The sequence below is a fragment of the Dromiciops gliroides genome, chromosome 1, assembly GCF_019393635.1.
Source record: "Dromiciops gliroides isolate mDroGli1 chromosome 1, mDroGli1.pri, whole genome shotgun sequence".
Taxonomy (NCBI): Eukaryota; Metazoa; Chordata; class Mammalia; order Microbiotheria; family Microbiotheriidae; genus Dromiciops; species Dromiciops gliroides.
Window position 1 is genome coordinate 566,841,348 of NC_057861.1, and position 14,882 is coordinate 566,856,229.

Sequence of the window (14,882 nt, forward strand, 5' to 3'; positions counted from 1 at the left end):
TTTCTAACCCCATTTGCAGTCTTTTTGCAACAGAGATTTTTGGAGGACTGATTGTTTTGCTCTTTTTTCCTCCCCTACTGTCATTTTTCTTCCTCCTGGTCACTGAAGGTACCGCTATTTTTTAAGGCCAATCTTTCCTTTGTGCTATCAACACACCTGTCTTGGAACTTTCTGCTACTATGAAGTGTCCTATTTTCTTCTCTCATCAGTCACTGGAGAATTTCCCCTATACTAAAGGTCAGGCTCATAGGTCTGTAGTTTTCCCTATTCTTCCACAGCTCCCTTTTTAAATGGCAGCAACACATTAGCCCTCCCTTGTCTCTCCTGTCTCTCGTTCTGTCAGTGTGGAGTTAAAAACTGTTCCCTTCTAGTGCTTTCATTACTTTTGACACCAATTTAGGAATTCAGCATGCCAGTATATGTCTCAAAACCTTCACTGTGTTGATGCCTTTAAAAAATTTCTTAATTATAGCTTTTCTTTCCAAGGGAATGATGTTCACCAAATTCAATTTAATTCCACAAATATTTATTAAGTATCTACGACATGCTAGGCACAGGAAAAATAACTCAAGGAGCTTACAAACCAGTAGGAGGAGAGTGATATATACACAAATAAATATAATACAAGTTAAAATGAAGTGCATTGGAGAGGTCAAAAAGGGAGGTAGGACATATTTGGGAAAGGGTTTAGATAGTAGATACTAGCACAGTCATTTAATGTTATTTTACAAGTGACCTTGGGCAAGTAACCTCCTCTCTGGGAATATATTTCATCTTCTATAAAATGAGAGGAGTAGATTATATGATCTCTGAGGTAATTTTCTAACTTTAAATTCATGATCCTTAAGAAAGGCCTTATAGAGGAGAATTTTTTTGGGGGGGGGAGGACAATGAGGGTTAAGTGACTTGCCCAAGGTTATACAGGTAGTAAGTGTCAAATGTCTAAGGTCAGATTTGAACTCAGGTTCTCCTTAATCCAGAATCGGTGCTTTATCCACTGTGCCACCTAGCTGTTCCCATAGAGTAGAATTTGTGGCCGACATGGGAGATGATGATTGGGACACTGAAATCCTCAAACCTCCTATACTGTCTTTTGTCCCCATATTTGACAAGGATACCTAGTCATCTAGAGCAAATGGAGAGTCTTTTATTAGGGCTTCACATTCATCAAAACTCAATGATGTACCTATCTGAAGAGAAAAATTCATGAGGAGTGAATTTGCTTGTAGATAAAGTTTGAGAAACAGAGATGCCAATGATCAGTCTTCAATGAGAGAGAATCTATCCATAATGGGTAGATTTGGACCTAGAAAAGGTTCTGGAAACAGGTTTTTCAAGTAATAAATTTGAAGAAGGTAATAGCTCTAGCTATTGGAGAGAATCTAATGATTATTAAGATGATCAGACAAAGTACAAAGGATTCACCAAGAATGATAGTTATCAAGATAGAAATTATTTAGGAGCTTCCAGGGTCATCAAAAAGAGGTGCACATGGCAGTTTCCAAAGTTGCTCTCAAGGATTTGGTCTAACTCACAATAGTGACTCTGAATAAGAGGACGAGCCTCAATTTCCTAGTGGAATTTTTTTAAATTTCAAGAACAGAATTAATTGATCTAGCAGTTAATATTGACAATTTCTGGGGCAGAGGTGTTGGTGGAAGAGGTGATTATAAAAGATTCAATGAAAAAGTTGTGACAGGTTCTAGAAGAAACACTTGGAAATTAGAGGCTGAAGAAGAAAGTGGTGACTTTCAAGAATCAAAAGTGAAGTTCATACCACCTCCCCCACCTAAAAATGAAGAAGCCATCTTTACATACTATCAGACTAGCATAAACTTTGACAAGAATGATATTATTCTTGTGGAAGTATCTGGGCATGTTGCTCTGCCAGCAATACTGACTTTTGAAGAAGCAGATCTCTAACAGACACTCAATAACAATATTACTAAATCTGGTTATGCCAAATTACTCCCATGTAAAAGTGTAGAATTCTCATTATACTAGCAAGGTGTAGGAAAATTGCAGCTTTTCTTTTGCCACTTTTGGTTCATATGATGTAGGACAGAGTAGCTGCCAGTCATTTTAAAGATTGACAGCAACCAGAGTGTATTATTTTTTGCTTTCAGCTGAGAGTTGATCAACCAGATCTTCTCCAAAGCTAGGACATTTTCTTTGGGGACTTGTATAAGACCTGTTGTAATCTATAAGGGAACAAAATTGGGACGTTTAATTTGCCAAATCACGCAAGGCTATAGCATTTTATGTGCAGCACCAGGAAAGCTAATGGATATTTTAAGTAAAGATTAGCCTTAGGCAAGTCAGATATTTAGTATTGGATGAAGCTGACCAAATGCTGTATATAACTTTTGGTCCTGAAATGAAGAAGCTAATTTCCTTTCCAGGAATGCCATCGAAAGACCACTGCCAAACCTTGATGTTTAGTGCCACTTTTCCAGAATAAATTTAAAGATTGGCTGGAAAGCTTTAAATAACTGACTATCACTGTTGGACAAGTGAGTGGAACTTATAGTGATGTTCAAACAGATTGGTTCAACAGAGAAAAGCTCGTAGAAATTTAATGAAGCATTGGTGAGGAAAGAACAATAATGTTTGTTGAAACCAAGAAAAAGCATATTTTATCACAACCTTTTTTTGTCAAGAAAAAATATCAATGGGCACATATCCATGGTAATTGGGAACAGAAAGCAAGCTCTTGAGGAGTTTTGATGCAAAAAGGGCCCAGTACTTTTTCCTATTTTAGTAGTTACTAGAGGACTAGATATTGAAAATGTTCAACATGTTATGAATTTTGACATTACTTTTACCAATGATGAATATGTTTAACAAATTGTATGTACTGGTCACTGTGGTAACATTGGTAAAGTTTTTTCTTTCTTTGATCTGGAACCAGATAACCTTTTAGCACAACCTTTTAGTAAAAGGACTGTTAGATGCTCAACAGAATGTCCCTGCATGGTTAGAAGAAATTGCTTTTGGTACATATGTCCCTGGCTTCAGTGGTAGAAATTTGTTTGCCTCAACTGATACTTAAAACAGTTGCCAAGATAAGAGAAGCATGAACATTGTAGGGTTTTCTATCTACACAAACTCCAAATCCAGTAGATACTGAGTCATGGTTTTAAAGTCAAAATAATTCAAGTTCCAGATACAGTTTTGATGCAGTGAAGATGGTTTTGAGTTTTATAGTCTTTTTTGTTTGTTCGTTTTCGTTTTTGTTTTTTGTTTTGTTTTTGGGTGAGGCAATTGGGGTTAAGTGACTTGCCTAGGGTCACACAGGTAGTAAGTGTTAAATGTCTGAGTCCGGATTTGAACTCAGGTCCTCCTGGGTCCAGGGCTGGTGCTCTATCCACTGTACCATCTAGTTGCCCAGTTTTGAGTTTTAAAGGAAGTATGGCATACCTTTGGTAACTCCCTGTTCATCCTGTAATCTTCCCCCTTTCCCTTTAAAAAAATTATTTACTGGCTAGTTATGTGAAATGCTAAGTGTTGAAATGTGTTGCTGGAAAGATTTAAACATTCAAAATGACATGTTTACCTCTATTTTATTATTTATGAGTTTGACATGTTTCATATTTATGTTTTTGAATCTGTAAAATAAGACAGGAGATATGAAAAATTTTTTTGATTTAAAAATTATTGGGTTATTTTTGTTTTTCCTTAAAAGGAAATAGGTAGGGGGCAGTCAGGTAGTGCAGTGGATAAAGTACTGGCCCTAGATTCAGGAGAACCTGAGTTCAAATCTGACCTCAACCACTTAACACTTACTAGCTGTGTGATCCTGGGCAATTCACTTAACTCTCATTTCCCTGCAAAATTTTTTTTTTCAAAAGAAAAGAAAATAGGTAATTTAAAAAAATACTTGAAGTGTATTCTCTGTATCAAATGACATGACAAATGCTATTCCTTTTTGTATTCTAAACTTTCCTTGTAAATGTCCTGAGAAGCTGAAACACAGATGCTTAAGAGAAAGAAAGGAAGGAAGGAAGGAAGAAAGAAACAAGGAAGGAAGGAAGGAAAGGCCATATAAAACAGGATGACTTCCCACCTGATCCTTTGAAGGAATGGAAGCATTATAGTTGGTGGAGGTGTGAGAGACAGATTGTGACTGCATGGAAGTTGGAGAGAGCAGGACAATATTGGTGATTGTCTCTTGGTTCACATTGTTTAGAAGATCAGAACACATGCTGGGAAATATTGTGGAATAAGGTTAGTAGTTTGAGGCCAGATTATGGAAAGTCTGAAATGAAAGAGTAAGGAGTTTACATTTTAAATTCTCCAGGTAGTTGTGGAGCCAGTGAAGATTTTTGAATGGCAGAATGATGTGACCACGCCTGTGCATTAGGAAGATAACTTTGGCCATGGTGGAAAGGATGAATCAGGGAGGTAAGTTGGAGGCAGAGAGACCAGTTATAAGGCTATTAAAATTGTCCTAGTGAGAAGTAATGAAGAGCTGAACTAGTATAGTAGCAGTAAGAGTGGAAAAGTTGGGAGATGTATGAAAGACATTGCAGAACCAGGATCACTTATGTTGCTCTGGGAATGGATACTGATTGAGGTATGAGTTGACCCAGCCATACTCCCCCAACACAAGTCCCGACTGTTCTGAACAAAGAAGCTAAGCTGCAGCTTCTGGAAAGATTTGGTGCTCAAATATAGGTCTGTTGGGTAAAAAGAGTATTAAAGTGTGTTTTGGAGGGGAGCTCCTTAGATTCCAAGAAACCTCCTTGCTCCTGGGTTTTAATTTCCTAACTGGTGGCTTTTACTTGCATTTATTTTCACAAAATGCTTTCCAAACACTTTGGAGACTGCTTTTACCCAGAGATAGTTGAACATACATTTTATTAAAGGAAATATTTATTTGAACCCTCAGGCCTGGGTAATCCATTTCACTAGATGCAGATCTTCAATTGGAACATACATTAGTATGCTTCAGTAGATTCAGAAGTTCCTCAGTGTATATATTTGCCTCTCTCATAGAGATTGTGATCCATCCACACTCCTAGAAGAAGTTGTCTACATTCATTGTCTACACTTCTGTCACTTCTCAGCAGTCTTTGCAGTCTGGCTTCTGACCTCATCACACAACTGAAAGGGATGTCTCTAAGTATACCAGCAATTTTTAAACTGTGAAATCCCACAGCCAATTCTCAATCCTCATGCTTCTTGAACTCTTTTCAACATTTGACACTTATCCATCTTCTCTTCCAGGGTACCTGCTCCTCTCTAGGTTTCTGTGATACCACACTCTCTCTCTCTAACCATCTGACTACTTTTCAGTCGCTTTTGCTGTACCAATAGTCATATTCTCTCCCTCTAGCCATGGTCTCTGTCCCAGGCCTCCTTTTCTTTTCTTCTACTCCCCTCTCTTTTGGTGAACTCTTTATCTCTTATAGTTTTCATTATCATCTCTATGAAGATTACTTACAGAGCTATATATCTAGGCCAAATCTCTCTCCTGAGCTCCAATGTGACATCATCAACTACCTATTAGATATTTCAAACTAGATGTCCCATAGACATCTCAAAGTCAACCTGTTTAAAAAACTCTCCTCCTTTCCAAACTTCCCTATTTCTATTAAGGGCACCACTATTCTTTCGGTTAAACAGGTTTAAAAACTTGGAACCATCCACAACTTCCCTCACCTTTGCCCCTTCACATCCAATAAGTTTACAAATTTTATTGATCATATCACCACAACATATTTCATATTCCTGCTTTTTCTTCATTCACAAGACCACCACCAGGTACTAATCACCTCTCATCTGATTTGTTACAGTAACTTCCCTATTGGTCTTCCTGCCTCAGATCTCTTCCCAGTCCCAAATGATATGTCACAGATATACCAAAGTAATGTTCATAAAGTACAGGTCAGATTGTCAATCTTTGTCATTCCCCCGTATAATAAACTCGAGTTGTTTCCTATTACATCTAGGATCAAAAACAAATTACTATGACATTTAAAGGCCTTTACAACTTGGCTCCAACCTTCCTTTTCAGCCTAATTGCATACTACTCCTTTTCATGCAGTCTATAGTTCAGCCAGATTGGTCTTTTTTCTATTCCTCACATATTATATTTCATCTCCAATCCATGTTCTTTTATATTAGAATAAATATCATGGGGAAGGGAATAGGATGGAAGGGAAACAGTTAACAATAGTAATCATGAAAAAGAGAAAAGGGGGAAAAATTATACAAAAAGTATTTATAGCAACTCTTGGTGGAGGCTAAGAATTGAGAATCAAGAGAATGCCCATCAATTGAGGAATGATGGAAAAAGCTGTTATATGATTGTAGTGGAATGGACTTGTGCTACAGGAAATGACAAACAGGATGATCCCTGAAAAACCTTGAAAGACTAATGAACATTGATGTATAGTGAAGTGAGCAGAGCTGAGAGGACATTGTGCATAGTGACAGCAGTATTGTTCAATGAGTAATTGTGAATGATCCAAGACAATCCCAAGGAACTAATGAGGAAGCTTACTATGCACCCCTATAGAAAGAACTGATAAAAAGAACACTTGTGCATTGTACATATATAACCTGATTGCGATCTTGTGGAGGGGGGAGGAAAGGGAGGGAGGGAAGGAGAAAAATTTGGAACTCTAAATCTTATGAAAATGAATGTTGAAAACTACCCTTACATGTAAATGGAAAATAAAATAAATGTTTGTTGCTAAAAAAAAAAATATTAGCTATCCCCTATGGGTGTGGTGTACTCCTTCCTTACCTCTATCCTTTAGAATCTTCAGTTTTCTTCAAAAACTCAACTCTATTACATCAGGCCATTTCCAATCTTCCTAACTATGAGTGCTTTTCTCTCTAAATTATGTTGGATTTGTTTTATAAATATTTTATCCAGCCATATCACCCACCTACTCAATAAATTCTACTGGCTCCTATCACCTCTAGGGTCAAATATGAAATCCTATTTGGAATTTAAAGCACTACATAATCTAGTCCCCCTGTCTTTCCATGTATTCTCTGACAGAGGGATATTGGCCTCCTTTTTTCACAAATAAGACACCCTACCTATGGGCTCTGGGCATTTTTTTTTGGCTATCCTCTATGCCTGGAATGTTCTTCCTCCTCATCTCTGACTTCCTACCTCCCAAGCATCCCTCAGGTTCTCGCTTAAAATCTCATCTTCTCCAGTAAGCCTTTCTCAACGACTCCTCTGGTGCCATCTTTCTTTTAATTATTTCCTGTTTTTTCTCTATATAGTTTGTCTTTACATATTTGTTTATTATCTTCTCCATTAAACTGTGGGCTCATTGAGGGCAAGGACTTTCTTTTTGCCTCTTTTTTTTTATCCCTAGCACTTAGCACAATTCCTTGAACATGATAGGCATTTAATACATGCTTATTGACTGACTACTTAAGCAAGCACATGCTATTTTCCTTAGAGTTTATTGACTAGGAGTATAACATGGTCAGACCTGTACTTTAGGATGACCACTTTGATAGTTATGTGATAAATTTGGTAGAGACAAGTTAGGGAAGCCAATCAGAAGGCTATTATAATAGTCAAGGGATGGTAATGTGTGCCTGCACCAGAGTTGTAGCAGGGTCTGAGAAGAAAAGCAAGTTATTTAGGAGATATCACAAAGCTAGGATCAATAAGACTCAGCAACATATTGGGGGTGAGAAAGAGTGAAGAGTCAAGAATGACACCTATACCACAAGCTTGGATTACTGGGATGATTGTGGTAGCCTTGACAATAGTAAGGAAGTTAGGAAAGGAGAAGGTCCTAGGAGAGAGAGAGTGATTTCAGTTTGGAAGATCTTGACGTTAGGAGGTCTATAGGGCATCCAATTCATGATTTCCAATAGCTAACTGAAGATGCCAGACTGGAGGTCAAGAGAATGGCTAGGTAAGAGAACATTGCACACAGTAACAACACTGTGTGATGATCAACTATGATAGACTAAGCTTTTCTCAGCAATACAATGATTCAAGACAATGCCAAAAGAATCATGATGGGAAATGCTCTCCTCATCTAGAAAAAGAACTATGGAGTCTGAATGCAGATTGAAGCATACTATTTTCACTTTTGTTGTTTCTCGTTTCTTCTTTCTTGTGTTTTTTTTCCTTTTGTTTTGATTCTTCTCTCACAACATGACTAATGTGGAAATATATTTAACATAATTGTAATGTATAACTTATATCTGATTGTTTCCTGGCTTTGGGAGAAGGGAGGGATGGGAGGGAGGGTCAAAAATTTGGAATTCAAAATCTTAAAAAAATGAATGTTGAAAACTATCTTTATGTGTAATTGGAAAAAAGTAAAATAAAATACTATTTTTTAAAAAGTAAAAAAGAGAGAATTCTTAGATCTGAATAAATAGACCTGAGATGATAATTAAATTCATGGGAGCTGGTCAAATAAAATAGTATAGAGGAAGAAAAGAAGGCCTTAGACAGAACCTTAAGGAATATCCATGGTTATTGGGTATGACTTGAATAAATATCTAGCAAAAAAGATTGAAAAGGAATGGTAAAAACAGGTTAGGAGAGAACCAGGAGACAACAATGTCATAAAATCTTAGAGAGAAGAGGGTGTCAAGAAGAAGGTGATTGTGTCAAATGTTAAAGAAAGGTCAAGAAGGATGAAGACTGAGAAAAGGCCCATAGGGTTGGCTATTAAGAGAATATTGAGGGGCAGCTAGGTGGTGCAGTGGATAAAGCACCGGCCCTGGATTCAGGAGGACCTGAGTTCAAATCCATCCTCAGACACTTGACACTTACTAGCTGTGTGACGATGGGCAAGTCACTTAACCCTCATCGCCCGGCAAAAAGAGAGAGAGGGAGAGAGAGAGAGAGAGAGAGAGAGAGAGAGAGAGAGAGAGAGAGAGAGAGAGAGAGAGAGAGAGACTATTGAGGGGGAAGCTAGGTGGCACAGTGGATAGAATACCACCCCTGGATTCAGGAAGACCTGAGTTCAAATCTGATCTCAGACACTTGACACTCACTAGCTGTATGACCCTGGGCAAGTTACTTAACCCTCATTGCCCTGTGGTAAAAAAGAGATTATTGATAACTGGAGAAAGCAGTTTCAGATGAATTATCAGGTCAGAAGCTAAAAAGTTAAGAGGAAAGAAGTTGAGGCAATGATTGTAAATGTCATCTCAAGGAGTTTAGGGACCAAAGGGAGAAGCAATGTGGGATCATACCTAGTGGGTATAGAGGGATTAAGGAGTTTTTGAGTATGGGCAAGACTTGAGCATGTTTGTAGGCATCACTGAAATAACTTGTTTCTTTTTTTGTATGTATTTGTTTGCTTGTTATCTCCTCCATTAGACTGTGCAAGTGCAAGTTCAGTCTTTGTGTCTCTTTTTTGTATCCCTAGCACATAGTAGGAATTTAATAAATTCTTATTGTGTGACTGACTACTTATATATTGTTTTCATCAGAAGTTTATTGAATAAGAAAGTAACATGGTCAGATTTGTGCTTTAGGCAGTAGACAGAGAATCTTGAAATTTTTGGAAGAAACTTGAAGAGAAGGGATGATAGAGGGAGCAAAATGCTAGAGAAGATGGGATAGAATGGGATCACTTTTGCATGTAGAGGACTTTGCCTTGGCAAGAAGGACCATCTCTTCATGGGAGCTGAGTCTTAAAAGAAGAAAGGGACTCTATGAGTGATGGTAAGGAGAAAGTGAATTCCAGGAAGGTGGAGCAGCTAGTGCAGAGGTATAGAATGGGAGATGGAGTGTCATGTATGAAGAACAGACAGAAAGGCACTGTCCAAATTGCAGAGTATTGAGGATGAGTAATGCCTAGTGAGGTTGGAGAGATAGATTTGGGCCAAGTTGTATATAAGACTAAAAGATAATTATAGAATATTACATTTTATTCTATTGCTGATGTTCATTCTATCTTTTTTTAAAAGAGGACCAATGACATCACAAGGGTTATGTCTTGACTTTCAAGTTAATTGGATTTAAGTGATGCTGAGATGCACAATGTCTTCAGCCTCGCTCTTTCCTCCAGAGTCATCGAAGTCCAGTGTCAAGACAAGTCAAGAAAACTGGCAATGTCCTGGGATGCAGTGGATGACCTTGGCCTTTCAATAACTTCAAAACCAATGAACCGTAGGGGACAAATTTAATATGGGTGGCTTGTCGTAATATTGGGGTTCAGAAAATAATGAGGGAACTCTAGGTCCAAAGTTTCCTCCTCTCCAAACTGCCTTTTTAAGTTATTTCTCCCAGGCCAATAAGAGAGGAGCTTAACAGCCTCTTTTCCACAAGCAAATTAGGTTTTATTAATGGGAATAAAATACACAGTAAAGGTGAAATTAATAAAGTCAAGGACAAGGGAATAGAGAAAAAAATGGATAAGCTCCCTAACTCTAGCAAAGGCCTATACAATCCCCAAACTTGCTTCCAGCTTAGCTAATTTAAAGAGCCAGATTTGTTTTATTAACTCACCACCTGGGATCTGTAGTTTCAATAGGGAACAGCTGTGCAGCCAGCACCAACAGCAAAAGCCCACAGGAAAGCCAACTGGAAAGGCCTACAGGAAAAACTGACAGGAAAACCCCTCTCTAGTCTGCTCCCCAGAAGCTCACTGACAGGAAAGACGAGCTCCCCTCAGGGAGCATTTCTTTTTTTTACTTTTTACTCTCCCTCCCCCAAAAGGGAGGTCCTTCAAGCTGGATTGGATAGTGATTACCCTGCTGACATCAGCAGCATACGTCACTCAGGACAGTCCAGATGTGGCCCATATCCAATCATCCCTAGCCGGTTTCCCAAACAGTACTAGGTCATTCAGGTAGGACCCCTAGGCATATGCCAAATTCCATTATTTTACCACAGGAGTTTATCATATATGCTTTTTCCATCCAATTACATTAAGAAACTAGTTTCTCAACAGGGACAATCCAAATTTGACTGTCTTTTGAGAATGTTGACTCCATCTGGTTCTTTCTAGGCAACCCTAGAATTATAGATTAGAAACAAAGCTCTTACTTTCTCATAAAGATGAGCACATGTCATCATTGATAATATGCTTCAGCCTGATTCCACCCACTTTACCCCCTGAATCTCAGTTTTCTCATCTGTAAAATGAGATGAATAGACCAGATGGCCTCTGAATGTCTTTTAACTTTAAATCAATGATCCTTTGAAAATTCCTATTGTCCTTTGGGTCAATTTAGCTTCCTTTGACATTGTAGTATTGTATGATTTTTAACCATATACGGACACCCAGAGAATACTAGTGTTAAGAGATTATTAAGAAAGTAAATATTGAAAATGCTTCTCCCCTCTTTTAGTATTAAGGGTCTATTTTTAAGGTTTTAAAATGATAGCTTTACAATTCCTATTAGGCACAGGATAAAAAACTGACATCATGACAACTTCCATTGTGCTGTCACATTCTTTCTCATTTCAAACATAGAATCTTAGAATGGGGAAGGAAGCTTAGACACCATCTAGTCTAATACGCTCATTTTATAGAAAGGCAAAGTAACTTGTATAAAAGTCAAACAGCGAATACTAGCAGAGCTGGTATTTGAACTCAGGTCTTTTGACAAATCTATTGCTCTTTCCATTTATTCAACTTTCATTAAACAAGTATTTTCACGTTTCACATATTTCTCCTAAGCATCTAATACAGTGACAGCAAAGCATTGGAATAACTGGAGTCAGAAGACTAGGATTCAAATCCTACATCTGATATATTTTAGCTGTGTCACCTTGGGTAAATCACTTAACTGTTTCTCTGGACCTTAGTTTCTTCATCTGTAAAATAAGAGAATTAGACTGTATGACCTCTGAGACATTTTCTATCCTTGGACTATGAGCTATGAACCATAATCATTGCTCTTGCAGTACGTGGTCGTTGGGCACATATGTGCATATAAACTATTTAAAAAGCACTAAACATTGGAGTATATGATTGTGATGAAAAGCAATATTGTATGATGAATTCTTAATGACTTAACTATTCTCAGCAATACAATGATCCAAGACAATCCCAAAGGACTAATGATGAAACATATTATCTACCTCCAAAGAAAGAACTGATATTGATTCAGACTTAAGTATGCTATTTTTCACTTTATTTCTTTGATTTTTTCTTTTATTCAAGTTTTCTTGTACAAAATGACTAATATGGTAATGTTTTACATAATTGCACATGTTTGACCTATATTTTATTAGGGGACGGAGGGAAGGAGGGATAGAATGTGGAACTCAAAACTTTAAATAAAAATGTTTATTATAAAAAAGAAATAAAAGAATGTTTAAAATAAATAATGTTTCAATATGGATAAATACACACATACACACATGTATGTATATATATATATATACATGTATGTATTTTATTTAAAGCACTACAAGGAACACAGGATTAAATACTCAGATAAATGGTATGATCCGTAGGTGCTGCACAGGTTCAGAGGAGAGAGGATATGATGTGAAGTGGGTTGTCAGAGAAATATCTCTAGAGATATTTGACCTTTGAAGGATAGATAAGATTTATATAGAGAAAAGTATGTGAGCAAGGCAACCTCCTCACCTTGGAGGGAAGAGTGGGTCTTTTTGTTTTCTTCTGGACCAGGGGGAGGCAGATAGTAAAATATCAGCCTACCAAGAATAAAGGGTTTGTTCAGAAAATAGCTGAGGCTGAGTTTGGAAAAATTAGGGTGGTATCAGACAAATGTATTTAAGAAAGAACCAAATTTGAACTGGACTGTCCCCTATGCCTACTCATCAATCAAATGAATCAATAATCATTTATTAAGTTCCTGGTATGTACCAGGCACTATTCTAAACACTGGGAATTAAAAAAGAGGCAAAAGATAGTCTCTGCCCTCAAGGAGTTTACAATCATTAGTCTGTCCTTAATAAGAGTAGAACTCTGAGGGTTGGTATTTCTAATTCCTGGCTCTTTCCTCTGCCTCTGTAACTGGGGCATAACTGAACATTAATTATTGCCCTTTCTGTAGCTCAGATAACATCTTCCCTGTAGTACAGGCCCCTTCCTTTTAGAACTGTTACTCCTGCCACTCCAACCCCACTCCAGTGAGGTTGTATATTAAACTAAAGTTAAAGAAGGGTCATTTTGAAAGTCCCTTATAAAATTCTTCACTAGCCACTTACCCAAACTAGATGGATTTTTATTGTGCCATCTATACAGATAATTTCTTAATTGAGAGAAACTTTTATATTAAACCACTCAATCCTAAGCTCTATCAAGAGAAACACTGTGTTTTAAATTTCCTATCTTTCTGCAGGGTTTAGGACAGTACTCTGCACATGGTGGGAGTTTAATAAACCCTTGTTGAATTGGATGGATTTAAATTGAATATCACCATAGAATCAGAGCTTAGAGTTTTTTTTTTCTTTTTAAAAAATACTATGTACTTTCCTTCATTACAACTTACTCTTTTTCCAGACACCCTTAGGGAAGATTACTAACCTGCTGTGCAGCCCCCAAATGTTTGAAACAACCTGAATTGTTTCAGCTGTCTGTACAGAACTAAGATACCAAATTAGAGTTGGCCTGTCCTCTCTGCCTACTCATTAGTCTGCCCTTAACAGAAAAAAGGAAAGTTTCTGTTTTTCTACCCTGATGGCTTAGTGGCAGTTGATATAGGTCACTGGCTCTCTGTTTCCTTGTCTAATCTGGGTAGCTAAGAATAATACCTGCTATTGGAGACCAAGAGGGATTAGAGTACATAGTGGTTAGAAAAGTAACTCCTTCCTTGACTTCTAAAGAAAGCAAAGGTCTCTCAAAGAAGATTTCTAATTCATTCATTCAGTTTGTCTTTAATAAGGAAGGTAGGAATTTGTTTTGTTCTGTTTCCCAGGCTCACTTAACAGAACAGAGTATTGGAGAGGTACCAGGGCAAAATAAAGGTGTCTCAAGAACACAGTCAATAAGGACATCATAATGACACAGAAATGATGCCAAAATGTTAGATGTTTCTGACTGCAGGAGTCCTTTCTTGGGGGCAATGTAAGAGGCTTTTGCTTGCTGCCCCCCCCATCATCATGAAGGTCTTGGTCAAATTAGATTCCGAATGAATGCTTCAACTTATAAATTAAAGAAGATAGGTCTAATTTATATATTTAAAATGTAAGAAATCCCTTACTGTATCAGATTCATGCTCCATATCCTCCAGGAGTTTTAGTGTCAGAAACTTAGCACCAGGGTACTGTGATATATGTGTTGTGAAAAATGATGAATATAAAGTAGCAGGTGAAGATTTACATGGATTAATGAGGAGTAAAGTAAGCAGAGGTAAGAGAATGATATACACATTGAATACAATAATGTAAATAAAAAAAACAACAATCAAAAGTGAATGTTGCAGAATTAAAAACAAAAAAGAGCTATGAAAAGACACCAGAACCCACTTTTTTGTAGAGGTATTAGGTCCACAGGTGTGGGTACACTGTCCATATTTTCAGACTTCTTCAACATAGTGATTTGCTTTGCTTATTTTTTCTCTTTAAAAATGTTATTTATTATATGATACAGCCCTCTGGAAAGGGGAAGGGGACAGGCAGTGGAGAAAACTTTAGTGAAGTAAAGGGACAAAAGTTATCAATAAAATTTATTTTAATTTTAAAAAAGAAAAGAAAAATACTAAATTGACAGTCTTTTAAACTAACATGAAATTTGAGGATTGCATTTTTAGTATTTACTTTATAATCACAATAAGTTGCAATGATTAACATGACAAGGAAAAGTGAAAAAGTACCCTATTATTTGCTTAATATGCTTCTTAAGCTGCATTTCTAAAACATCAAACTTTCATTTCCACTCATTATACTGTTCCCCCCAACCTTAGCAAATGAACAAGAAAATATAATAGCATTTACCTGTTCCCTATCATGA

At 37.1% G+C, this 14,882-nt stretch overlaps 1 pseudogene; it reads left to right on the top strand.

Moving 5' to 3' along the window:
* Nucleotides 1-1,041: 1,041 nt before the first annotated feature.
* LOC122751856 lies at nucleotides 1,042-4,363 on the top strand (annotated as a pseudogene).
* The last annotated feature ends 10,519 nt before the right edge of the window (nucleotides 4,364-14,882 follow it).